The sequence below is a fragment of the Loxodonta africana genome, chromosome 1 (genome assembly GCF_030014295.1).
Source record: "Loxodonta africana isolate mLoxAfr1 chromosome 1, mLoxAfr1.hap2, whole genome shotgun sequence".
In the NCBI taxonomy this organism is placed as follows: Eukaryota; Metazoa; Chordata; class Mammalia; order Proboscidea; family Elephantidae; genus Loxodonta; species Loxodonta africana.
Window position 1 is genome coordinate 81,311,003 of NC_087342.1, and position 13,366 is coordinate 81,324,368.

At 38.8% G+C, this 13,366-nt stretch overlaps 1 non-coding gene across 1 annotated transcript; it reads right to left on the reverse strand.

The window, feature by feature from the left end:
* Positions 1 to 10,917: 10,917 nt before the first annotated feature.
* Positions 10,918 to 10,990, reverse strand: TRNAF-GAA (transfer RNA phenylalanine (anticodon GAA)). Its single transcript has one exon. It is a non-coding gene; the product is annotated as a tRNA-Phe (tRNA).
* Between the last annotated feature and the right edge of the window lie 2,376 nt (positions 10,991 to 13,366).

Genomic DNA, 13,366 nt, shown 5'->3' on the forward strand with positions numbered 1-13,366 from the left:
AAATAAGGGCCAATAACTAAACTCTGCAATAAAGGAGCACAGATGATAGCAAGAGAGGGAGTGCCATAGGCTGGTATGCTCAGACCTTTTCTGTCTCAAAGATAAGATGGTGCTGCTCCATGGAGTTTCAAAGCTCAAACAGGAGCTCCCCTTGTCAGAAATGACAGCTTTTAACCTCAGGAAAATATTTTATTAGAATCCATTCATAACATAGATTTTTACAACTTGATTCTCTACCGACAAGTAGAAGAATCACCTGATATGCAGGTGGGTCACGGTTGTGGGTCCCAAACCTCCCTGTGAGAGTGGTCCTGATGTCTGAGGTGCAGTTTGGAGATTTCCAAGCTACTTCAAGTAGGGAGAAGAGAGCCAAAAAAGTTTGGAGGGACGGTTGTGTCATTGAAATGTTAACCTCCTAGGTATTTTCCTTAGAATTTTTCTCTAACTTCCTTGTGGATTGACAGAAAAATCAATCCAAAGTGATTTTGTGGGACCCACCACCAACTATGCATTACATATTTGTAAGGGAGGAGAGATGAGAAATCCACAAATTCCTAAAGTAAAACAATTACACATCCTCTCGGTTTTCACATACTCTTGGCTTCTTGGAAGTGACGAATTATTTGGGAGAAATAAACAATAGTCTTATCCCATGTCCCATGCCATCTTTCCTTCCTAGACAGCTTAGTTCTTTCTTCATCCCAAAACTTCCCTTTTGTTCCTGGATTACCTGTACAGTATTTTTCCAGGTTTAGGTCAAAGTCACAAACATTCTTAGATCATATTATGGATGGATATGCTAATGTGCAAACTTCATCAAGATAATTCTCCTATTCCTTTGGATGTGAGCAGTAAACAGTGAATAAGGCATAAAAAAGGAAGAGAAGAAGAAGAAAGAGGAGGGAGATTAGAAAGAAAATGAAAAGAAGGAGGACTGACTCACTCATTGTAGGCAAGTTGCATCATTGAGAAGAGCAAGCATAGAGATGCGGAAGATTAAACTCCCTCCCCCATAAAAGAGAAGTAAGGTTGTGTGATCATTAAGGTTGTGTGTCAACTTAGCTGGTCCATGATTCTCAGTGGTTTGGCAGCTTCCCTGTAGTTTGGCACTTATATGATGATGTGATCACTTTCATGATGAGATTTGATATGTGATCACCTCCATGATGGGATCTGCCGTGAGTAGCCAATCAGATGAAAAGGATTTCCTTGGGGATGTGGCCTGCATCCAGTATAGGTGGACTCTTTGGCAAGGATCTTAAGCTTTAGCTTGCTCTGGATCCTGGAGCTGGCTTCCGTTCTTCTGACTTCTGGTTCTTCAGACTTGAGCTAGCACCTTACCTACCATCTTGCCTACTGGTCTTGGGATAAGTCAGTCTTCAAAGCCTGTGAGCAAGAGCCCTGCTGTCTGGCCTACCAATCTTGGCTGTGCCAGCCCATGGCTATGTGAATCAGAAGAAGTCTCTACCCTAACCCATAGCCTTTGGATATTCCAGCCTCTACAACCACAGGAGCCATTTCCTTGATGTAACTACCTCTCTCCATATATATTTTTATATGCTTGACTGGTCTTGCTTCTCTAGAGAAGGCAGCCTAAGCAAGTTGCTACACTTAATTTGAACTGGTAATACGATGACACACTGCGATTTATGTATACATACATACTTACATACATACATATATATATACTCTTTTACCACTAAAAAAATCTATGCAAAGAGATACACTCAAAAACCCAATAAATTAACATGAATTTGTAAAAAGTTCAAGTAATCCATAAAAAAACAGCAAAAAAAGAAATAAAGAGAGAGAACATACAAAGAAAATAAAAAATAAAATGCCAAACCTAAGCTCTGGAATAATCAACAATTGCATTGAATGTAAATGCTCTAAATAAACCAATTAAAGCACAGAAATTGGCAAGTGGATTGTAACATATGACTATAGGCCGTCCCCCGGTTATGAAACAGATCTCTTCCTGACAGTGTCTTTAAGTCGAATTTGTAAATACGTCAAAACAGTTGCATTTGCTTCTTATTTAGCCTTCTTTGAGGTGAAAAAAGGTTGGAAGTTTTTTCAGTGATTTAAAAGCTGCGCATGCAGCATGTAAAAGTGGTTGTCATGAAGAGTTTGTTGGAGTAGGGTTGGTTCAATCATTTGAAAGTGTGAGCGAATTTTTGGTTTTGCCCATTTTGTAATGTTTATATATACTGTTCATTGTGGAACATTCCCTGGAATTGAACAGATATGGCTGTGGCAGCATGCATGTCTGTTTTTTTATTTCTGACTCTTCTATAATATTCCTTTGACTTGGATAGACATGGCTCTAGCAGCATATTTGTCCATTTCCTACTTCTGTGTCTTTGAATACATGCCAAATAAAACTTTATTTTTGCTTTACTAAATTTTGTGGTGTTTCTATGCTAGGACAAAGCTCACCCATACTTTTGCAGTGGACTTCTATGCTGCTTACATCTGGTTCTTGGAAGAGTGAAGAATCCGGAAAGCCAAGGTTGCCATACAACTGAAGTTCCTTACAAGAGTCCAACAGAAAGAAAGCAGTGGCTTAGGAAACAAGAATGCATATGGGGGCACAAAGAAGAAAGTGTGTAGCGGCACAATTTCCTCCAAGGAGGAAGAGGAATGGCCTGTTAGCCACAAAGCAGCCTCTTTCAGATCACAAGCCTGCCTAATGCCAAGAATAGTTGCAATTCTCTTATGTTATAGGTTTAACAACTTGGTCCTAGACCAGAAGATTGGCCTAATCATGATGTGGCACCTGGAGAGGCAGCAGGGTCCAGACTGCGAAGTCTTTCTGTGAGGACAGAGATAAAGATTACAGTCTCTGTTTTGGAACTTGCAGTCTTTTTAGCTTGGATTTCAAATTGAGGACCACTACTCTGTCTTACTTATCTAGTGCTGCTATAAGAGAAATACCACAAGTGAACACCATTAATTAACAGAGGCTATAAGTATTTTTTATTTTTTTTTATAAGTTTGAATTCAGGACACTAGCTCTAGAGGATGGCTTCCTCTCTGTGTCAGCTCTGGGGGAAGTTCCTTTTCTCTTCAGCCTTTGTTCCCTGGTTCCTTGGAGATCTCCATGTGGCATGGCATCTATCTTATGCCATCTCTGCTTGCTTAATTGCTCCATTTATATCTTATAAATGGTTGACTCCAGATACACCCAACACTAATCCTGCCTCATGAACATAACAAAGTCTACCCATTTCAAAATGTGATTGTAGCCACAGGCATAGAGGTTAGGATTTACCACACTTGTTTGGTGGGACACAATTCAATGTATAACAGACACCCAAATAGCTTGACTGGACTTCAGGTTTTTTGACTAGAGAGCATCACTTTGCTTCCATTGTGAATTCATCCAGAAAATAAGGGATGTTTTGTGTGACCTCCAAAGTCACCTAATCTATTGGGGGTCTTGAAAAGATGAAAAAATCTTCATGTAAGGGAAATAGAGCAACCACTTGGGAATGGACAGCAAACCCCAGGAGCCACTCTTTCTCCTCAGCACACACCTGGCCCTTAGATTTCCTTCTCAAATGTACACAGCAGTGCTTCTGAAGTTTTGGCATCTGTATCACTTGGAGGGCTTGAACCACAGATTCAGTGGATCTAGGGTTGGGCCTTGAATTTGTAATTCTGCTCACAGCACCCTAATTTCTCCCCATTCCTTGCTCCCCTGTGCAATATTGACTGTGGGAAACATACTCGTGTTTGCTTAAAGCGTCTATAGAGAACACGTGGATAACAGAAAAAAAAAAAAAAAGAGCAAATACATAGAATGACCACATCGCCTCAGTCCATAAAATACATCCTAAAGGATAAATATTTGACCTGAGAAACACAACCAACATGTGGCCAGTTAAATTTACAAGCCAGACAGTCTCTCTCCTGATTACCTCCTGTTTATTTTTGTGTCGGAGGAGAAAATCGAGAAGTAAAGGCATCCCGGCTTCATAAAGGGATAGACTGGAGGGCTGGGAACAAACACCTCTTTCTGTCTTCCAAAGACCTTTGATTCAAGGAAATACAGTCTTAGAGGTAGTTTTCAAAAGGTACAACCAGTGGACCAGAAATTCCTAAAAGTTTCTTGGTCATACAAAGCAGATATGATCAGATTGACTGTGAAGGAAGAGAGGCTGCCTATCTTCTTTATAAAGGAAGCATACAGCATACCTGTGATCCAAAAAAAACAAAAACAAAAATTCGCTGCCATGGATTCGATTCCTACCCATAAGGATCCTGTAGGACAGAGTAGAACTGCCCTGCAGTGTTTCCAAGGAGTGCTGGTGGACTCTAACTGCTGTTCTTTTGGTTCGCAGATGTAGCTCTTAAACTCTACACCACCACCCATGACCCAGTCACCTTTTATTTGTAGTAGTCCCCCACTAATGACGGTGTCCCAAGTCAATTCTTAATTCAAATATCTCTTTTTTTTTTTTAGTTTATATTACTGTAGCAATTTATTGCTAATATTTTAAAGAATTCGATCTTTATTTATTTATTTATTTTGCGGAGTTAGCACGACAATGATAACATAAGCAACATTGTGTGTAGGACATATTACTAATGATCAGATGTAGAAAAAAGGGTGATGGTAAGTGCAGTTCACTGTAACTTAAATACGGCCTAAGTCGTAAATACCTGGATCTATATTCCTTTTTGAGAGAAAAACCTTTCCCTGCTTATTCACATCTATCTACCTCCTTTTGATGTTAACAGAGGTTTCCAGTGGATGTTTTATTAAAGACTTAAAATAAGGAAGAAATACAAGAAAATAGATATTGTCGACTATCAATTGGGATGTGTTGATTCTGCCCATTTCTCGTACTTTTCTCTTAGGAAGGCTTCAAATTTCCATAGTATTCAGTTTCCATTTTCAAATGTTTAACTTTGAAATTGGAAGAAAATTTAACATCTGAAACCACTGAAAACAATTACATAGAATTAATAAACTGTGCTATGGTCAGAAGTGACGTATTTCTTCGATGGCGCTCTTCTCTAAGTCACAGATGATAATGATGTTTTTGGATGGAGAAATACAAGTCAAGAAGTAAACTCTTCAATAAAGATGTGCAGATGACAGCATAAGGAGAGGGAGTTCCAGAGGTTGGTATGTTCAGGCCTTTCCTGTCTCAAAGATAAGATGGCATTCCTCCAAGGAGAAAGGTCTGGAATCTCAAACAAGAGCTCCTCCTGTCAGAAGTGCCTATTTTTAACACCAGCAAAATATTTTATCAGAATTCATTCATAGCATAGATTTTAACAACTTGATCCTCTATCACCTGATATGGAGGTGGAAGGAGGTAGTGGGTCCCAAACCTCCCTTGGTGAGTTTTCCAGTGGTCTGATGTGCAATTTGGTGACTTCCAAACTACTTCCTGTGAGGAGAGGAGAACCAAAATACCTTGGAAGAGCACTTCTCTTATTGAAATGCTAACTCTTAGGTATTTTGCTTAAAAGTTAGCTCTTTTTCTATTGATTCACAAAACAATCCAAGCAATTTTGTGTGACCCAACCCCAACTATGCCTTATATATTCATAGGGTAGGAGAGAAGAGAAATCCACAAATTCCTAAAGTACAGCAATTGCAAATTCTCTGTTTTCACATAGCCTTGGTTTCTTGGAAGTGCAGAGTTTTTTTGAGAAATAAACAACACTCTTTTCCCAGAAGACATACTCTGTCTTTCCTCCTCATAGAGGTTAGTCTTCTTCACACCAAAACTTCCCCATTTGTTCCCAGATTCCCTGTACAGTATTTTCTCGAGTTTTAGATCAAGACTCATGAACAATCTTCGATCATATTCGAGATGGTATGCCCTAATGAACATTAATTCATCAATATGATTCGCCTCTTCCTTTGGGTGTGGCAGCAAACAGTGAATAAAGACAGGAAGAAGGAAGAGAAGAAAAAAAAGGAAGAGGAAGGGGAGAAAGAAAGTGAGAAGGCGTGGCTCACACTGGTAGACAAATTGCATCATTAAGAAATGTAAGCACAGAGATTTAGAAGATTAAACCCAGGCTCCTTTACATCCCCATCATTACGGTATATGTTCATAGGTCTTCAAATTCTCTCCAACTCTTTTCTCCTGTTTCCCAAGGCTGCAAGAAAAATGTACAAGACAATGCAGAGGGATATGAAGAAGAGTAGCATTCGTGTTGCTTCCAGAAAAATCAGTGCGGGTGGAGAATAAGAAGCAAAAGGACAAACCACCACATTTGGCAAGTAATGAAGTCCTTCACATTTAGCTGTATGCTCAGAAACCCAGCAGTGGTTTCTGTACAGGTCGCCTCTCTGGTTGTTAAAATCTAAGGAGATACAAGGCAAAGAGAGAAGGAAGGGGAATGATCCAACTGATGACACCACCTCTTTCAAACAAAGTATTCTTGGCAACAAAGAGAATTCAAGAAAACTATCCGAACACATGAAGCATGAAACCAATTAGGCACATATAACCAAAAACCAAACCTGTTGCCATCAAGTCGATTCTAACTCATAGAGAACCTCTGGGAAAGAGAAGAACGGACCCTAGAGGGGAACCAAAGAGTGGCTAGAGGATTGTAACTGCAGTATAGAAACCTAAAAGTTATGCTCAAGAGAACATACATAAGCTTGTCTGTTAGCTCAGTATGTACAACATCAGACTTTTAATCTCAGGGTCCAGGATTCAAGTCCCTTTTCAGGGGATTTTATTTACTCTTCATTATTTTTCTTACATAGAAGCCCTTCATTTTACCCTAAGTACTCCTCTTAGAAGCTCTGTTTCTTCACTCCTCTCTTTTCACTCTTTGCTCTACAGGAATCTGAAGAAAAGCAGAATTGAAAAAGGAATAGTAGGCATTCCTAACTCTGTGTTTAATTCTTTAATTCAGATCTGTAGATAAACATCAGCCTGAGACCTGAAGAACTAGATGGTGCCTGGCTACAACCGATGACATTCCTGACAAGGAAAACAAGAGAGAATCCCTGAGGGAACAGGAGAGAAGTGGGTTGCGGACCTCAAATTCTCCTAAAAAGACCAGACTTCATGGTCTGACTGAGACTAGAAGGACCCCGGGGATCACGATCTTTCTGTTAGTCCAACACAAGAACCATTCCCAAAGCCAATTTTTCAGACAGGGATTGGACTGGAGTACAAGATAGAAAATGATACTGGTGAGGAGTGAGCTTCTTGGATCAAGTAGACACATGAGACTATGTGGGCAGCTCCTGTCTGGAGGGAAGATGAGAAGGCAGAGGGCGACAGAAGCTGGCTGAATAGACATGGAAATACAGGGTACAGAGAAGGAGTGTGCTGTCTCATTAGGGGAGAGCAACTAGGAGTATATAGCAAGATGTATATAAATTTTTGTATGAGAGACTGACTTGATTTGTAAGCTTTCATTTAAAGCCCAATAATCTTTTTTTTTTTTAATTTGTAGAAAAGTCAAAGCAAGTGCATATGTTTCTTATTTAGCCTTCCTTTTCTGCAAGAAAAGGCTGGAAGCCTTTTCAATGATTTCAAAGCTGTCATGCAGCATGTAAAGGTGGTTGTGATGAACAATTTGTTGGAGTAGGGTTGGCTCAATCATTTCAAAGTGAGGGCAAATTTACCTACCATTAAAGGGCAAAAGCAGTTGTCTTGAAGTCAGACTTTTGTAACGTGGGAACTGCCTGTATAATTTGTCTACAAGGAACTCATTTCATACGTGTTAGTCAGGTAGAAATCTAAGAGAATTTTTGAAAAGATACATCATGCAAATATTAATGAAAAGAAAACTCAGTTGGCTATATTTACATCAAATAATGAAAGCTTCAGAAAAAAAGTGAATAAGGACAGAGATAGATACCACTTAATGATAAAAGCATGGATCCACCAAAACGAACAGGAAGTCACCAACTTACAACAGGGTTCTGTTCTAACGATTCCTTCCTAAGTTGGTTCTGCTGTAAGTCGAATACCTCTTTTCTTCTTTTGAGTTTTCATTATTAATGCCTTTTATTATTAGTATCTTTATAAATCCAAGCTTCATTTGTCTTGGGAGGTTGGAAAAATTACATACAATCTTATAGATATGGTGACAGTAACAAATTACACACTGTATTACGTATTACTAATGACAGAGGGAAAAAACAGTTGTGTGTTTCTTTGTAACACTAACACGAGATAATTGGGACTACCTGAATAGCAGTGTTAAATGTGCATGAACCAAACAACAGAGGCATGAACTATGTGGGAAAAAAACTGATTGAATCAAAAGGAGATGTACGCAAATTCACAATTATCATCGGAGACTTCGACACCTATCTCTAAATAATTGAAAAGCAACGAAACAGAAAATCAACAAACATATACAAGGACTAAAAAACTCCATCAGCCAACAGACCTAATCAACATTTATATAAAACTTCACCAAACAAGAGCAGAATGCACATTCTTTCAAGCCCCCAAGGAATATGTATCAAGATAGAGCATATACTCCTGGCCATTAAACAACCTCAACGAATTTAAAAGAATTGAATCACACAGAGTGGGTTCTCTGACCACAATGGAATCAACTAAAAATCAGTCACAGAAACATAAAGCATATTTTCCAGGTTGCAAACTAAGCCACCCGCTTTTATACAATCTATAAGTCAAAAAAAAAAAAAAAAAAAAAGTCAAAGAGGAAGTCTCAAGAATATAAAAATAAAAACACAACATGTCAAAATTTATGGGACACACTGAAGCAGTACTGAGAATTTTATAGCACTAAATGCATAAAAAAGAAAAAAGCCTCATATCAATTATCTACGCTCTATCTTCAAGGATCTAAAAATTTTTAAAAAAGAGGGGTACAGAAGAGCAAAATAAACTCAAATCAAGCAGAATGAAGGAAATAGTAAAAATAAGAGCAGAAATAAATTAAATTCAAAGTAAACAAAATAAAGAAAATCAATGAAACAATAAGTAGGTTCTCTGAAAAGATGAATAAAATTAACAGACCTCTAGGAAGACTGAAAACAAAAAAAGCGACCAAGAAAAGGGGGGACAACACAAAGTGTCAGAATCAGGAATGAAAGAGGGGATATCATTATAGACTACAGACAAGGAAAGAACAGTAAGGAAATAGTATAATCAATGCTACACAGATGATTTTGACAACATAATTGAAATGGACCAACTGATCAAGAGACTCAAACTGCCACTACTCACTCAATATGAACATGTATTTTGAACAGCACTATATTAAGGATATATGATTTAGCAATTTTAAAACACCTCTGACTCAACAGAAATACATACAGAAATAGAGGCATTTTTCAATTCATAACGCATTAGAAAGTTAGCAGCAGTGCACTAGAAATTCCTAGAAGTTTACTGGTCATACACAGCAGATGTGATAAGATTGACTGTGAAGGAACAGAGTCAGCTGCTGTTCTTTACAGAGGAAGTATTCAGCATACCTGTGACACATTCACCTGTTATTTGTAGTAGTCCCCCACTAAGGCCACTGTCCCAAGTCAATTCTCAAGCTACTCGAATATCTTTTTTTTTTTTTTTTTAGTTTTCCTTATTGTTGCCTTCTTTGTCAATATTTTAAAAAATTCGTTCTTTATTTGTTTTGCATGCTTGGCACGAGAACGATAACATAGCCAAGATTGTATGCAGAACATACTACTAGCGACAAGATGGACAGCCAAAAAAAAAACATGAGGGTTGTAAGTGTGGTTCATTGTAACTCAAATATGGCCTAAGTCGGAAACTACCTGTATCTATTTTCCGTTTTCATAGAAAATCTTTCCCTGATTCTTCACATGGGTCTACCTCTTTCTGATGCTAACTGAGGTTTCCAGTAAAAGTTTTATTTAAAAATTTAAAATAAGGAGGAAAATGGAATGAGTGAGGAAATACAGGAAAATTGATATTATGGAATATCAATTGGGAATGTGTTAGTTCTAATTATTTCTTCTCCTTTCGTATTAGGAAAGCTTCTAATTCCCTGAGAGCCTTCGTTACCTTGCCCAGAGTCCAAGCTGCTCGCTCATCTAAAAAGACTCAGGGCCTACAGCCGTCCATCTCTCATTTTTAGACCGAGAACTGGTACAGAAATCGGTGGGCATTAAGGGGGCTTCTCTGCTTTTGCTCCATCCTTTGTCCCAGAAAACACAGGGCACTAAAGAAGACTTTCCGCGGGACCCTTCCCCCATCCCTTTTTCTGCCTTTCTGTCTTTATGATAGTACAAATGGGAGCCAAGGTGAACCACCTGTTAATGTGCAGGCTTTTGTGTCTGGTGTTTCAAGTGATTCCGTTGGGATCCGGTTCTTCATTTCTTTTCTTTATTAACGTCTTCCTTGGGTTGTCACAGTCTCCTTAGGGGATGTAGAGGCTCACAGCCTATGAATGGAAGAGCACTCAAGGCAATCCACCGGGTTATGTTTTTCCTTTGTATGTGTGCAGGAAGGATATGGAAAATATTAGGAGAACTACATCTGTATTCCTTCAGGGGAAAAATTAAGTAAAACGGTTCCTGTTGAGTGAATTCCGACGCATAGTAACAGTATATATATATAAAAAAAGAACAGTATAGGACACGATAAAACTGCTCCATAGTGTGTCCTAGAATCTGCCAGTGGCCCTTTGGTTGGTAGCCCAGTTCTCAACTAGTGGACGACCCAAGGGCTCTTTCCTGAAAGAATGACTTTAAACACTGTTTAAACAGAGAAAAACTCTGGACGTGCTGGGGATCGATCCCTAAACCTCTTACATACAAAGTATGCGGTTTACCACTGAGCTGCGCCCTCCTTCCGGACAAGTTTTTGCTTAACTTTATTTACAGTTAGTTTTATTAGAATCCTAAAGCCTTGGAATGCAACTGTTACATAAAAAAAAAAAAAAAGATGATCATAATTATGCATATGTCAACAGAACTGCCGAAACCCGGGATTGAACCAGCGACCTTTAGATCTTCAGTCTAACGCTCTCCCAACTGAGCTATTTCAGCTCCCGGTGTGAGGCGGCCGGGGGGGGGAGGGGGGTGCCAGTTTAGTTATACCTTAAAGTATTGTTTACAGGATTTGTACGTTTGTAAATGCAAATCTCATGCAATATTATCTACTCACAAACCTGAAATTCTGTGAGGTCTGTTGCCATCCACGTCTGAAAAGTGTTTTCCAATTTTTGAAGACTGTGAATCGGTTGGTAGAGGAGGAGTGACAGGAATGGAAGGTAAAACAGGAAGAAGCTTCTCTGCTTGGTAACCTCAGGCTGTCCCACGCTCCAAACACTACTCAGAAAACTAAGGAAATTCCTAAAGAAATGATCGAGGCTGTTCTTTCTCTCCTCTTTCAGTCCTTCCTTTTCTGTGTTGTTTTTTAGTGACCCTGTAATGGGGAACAGAGGGTTATTGAGCACATTAGTGTGAAGGGCTTCTTGTTCTGGAGTAGAAATGGGGAAACATTTAAAAGCAATCCATCAAGCAATGTGTTTAGGGAAATGAGAAACTAGGATAAAAGCACAACACTTGGCAAGTAATGAAGTCCTTCACCAGTATGGTCAGAAACTTGGCAGTGCTTTGTCTAGCGGAAGTCATTCTGGTTCTGAAAATCTAAAGCGATACAAGGCAAAGAGACAAAAAGGGAAATGATCTGAGAGATGACAACGTCTCTTTCAAACAAAATCTTCTTGGCAATGAAGAGAATTCAAGAAACACTATTTGAAAACACTCAATATGAAACAAACTGGTCACATATAACCAAAAAAGCAAACCTGTTGTCATCAATTCCAACTCATAGAGAACCTAAAGAACAGAGTAGAAGGGCCCCACAGGGTTTTCAAGCTGTGGCTGGTGGATTGGAACTTCCATAAATTAACCAAAAAAGACAGGCTCTAGAAAAAAACAACCACAAAAAAAAAAAAAAAAAAGAAAAGAAAAAACACAGAAAAGGGCCTGTGTAACTCAGTTGGTATAGCATTGGAGTTTTCATCTAAGTGTCCAGGGGTCAAGTCCCTGTTCAGGCAATCTTTATTTTACTCTAATAACTTCTCTTAGGTTGAAGCCTTTCATTTTGCCCTAGTTACTTCTGATAGAAGTTCTCCTTCTTCACTCCTCTCTCCCCTCTCTTTGCTCTACAGGAATCTGAAGAGAATCATAATGGAAAAAGAAACTGCAGCACTTTCCCTAGCCACAGTCTGTTTTGTCCCACTCTAGATAGAAATCCAGAAACCCTGGTAGCATAGTAGTTAAGTGCTATCGCTGCTAGCCAAAGGGCCAGCAGTTCAGATCCCCCAGGCACTCCTAGGAAACTCTATGGGATTGGGTTTGGTTCTTAGGTAGAAAGGCAAACCTTTCAGTAATTCTGAGGAAAAAGATAGGGATGACAAAAAGCAGAGATAGCAAGGAGAAAGAAAAAGTCAGGATTCAGGGATAGTTTGGATTTGGGGAGCTAGAAAATATGTAATGCCTTTCACTGAGCACAGAAAGAGGTTTGTATAGTTCTGCTTGTACACTGATTGAAACTTTGTTTACTTTTTGCCCCATGGAATGTTTACATGATGAATTTGCCAGCCCTAAGAGACAGCCTTGTGAAGTGCTTTTCTAAACACTGGAATACCTAAGTCTGAAACTCTACAGTCTGCTGACCTAGAGATTTTGGTTTTTATGTGGTTTTTGGAAGAAAAGTGCCTATCAGTTGAATGGCAGTGAGGGTGGTGATTGGAAACCTAATCAAAACTTCTGAACTCTAAAAGCAAAGCAAAACAAAAAGACACCTTGAAAGGAGTGAGGGAAATGGCACCTTACGTTTTGGGAAAAAAACAATTTGAATGAGAGTGGATATCTTATCAGAAACCACGGAGGCCAGAATGAAGAGGCACGTTTTTCAAGTGCTGAAAGACAAGAATTGTCAATCCAGAAAAAACAAAAAATTCTTTTGGAATGAAGGAGAAAGCAAGACATTCTCAGTCAGAGGAAAGTTGAGAGAGTTTGCCACCAGAAGAACTACCCTAAAAGAATGGTTAAAGTCTGTTTTCCAGAAATGAAGGAAATAATTAAGGATGGAATTTTGGAATATCAGGAAGGAAGAAAGAGTATGGTAAGCAAAAATAGAAGTAAATACAATAAGCTTTTCTTCTCCTCTGGAGTTTCCTGTATTATGTTTGATGGTTGAAGCAAAAAGTATAATACAATCTAATGTGATTCTAATGCATGTATAGAAAGTAGCTAAAGCAATAATATTATAAATGAGGGAGGGTCATTATGAGTCAGAATCAATTCATTGGTACACGAAAGCTGCAACAACGATGAAAAAAAGGGAGGTAAGATTGCTACACTTCACTTGAACTGGTAGAATGATGGTAACAGTACACTGTGATTTATAAA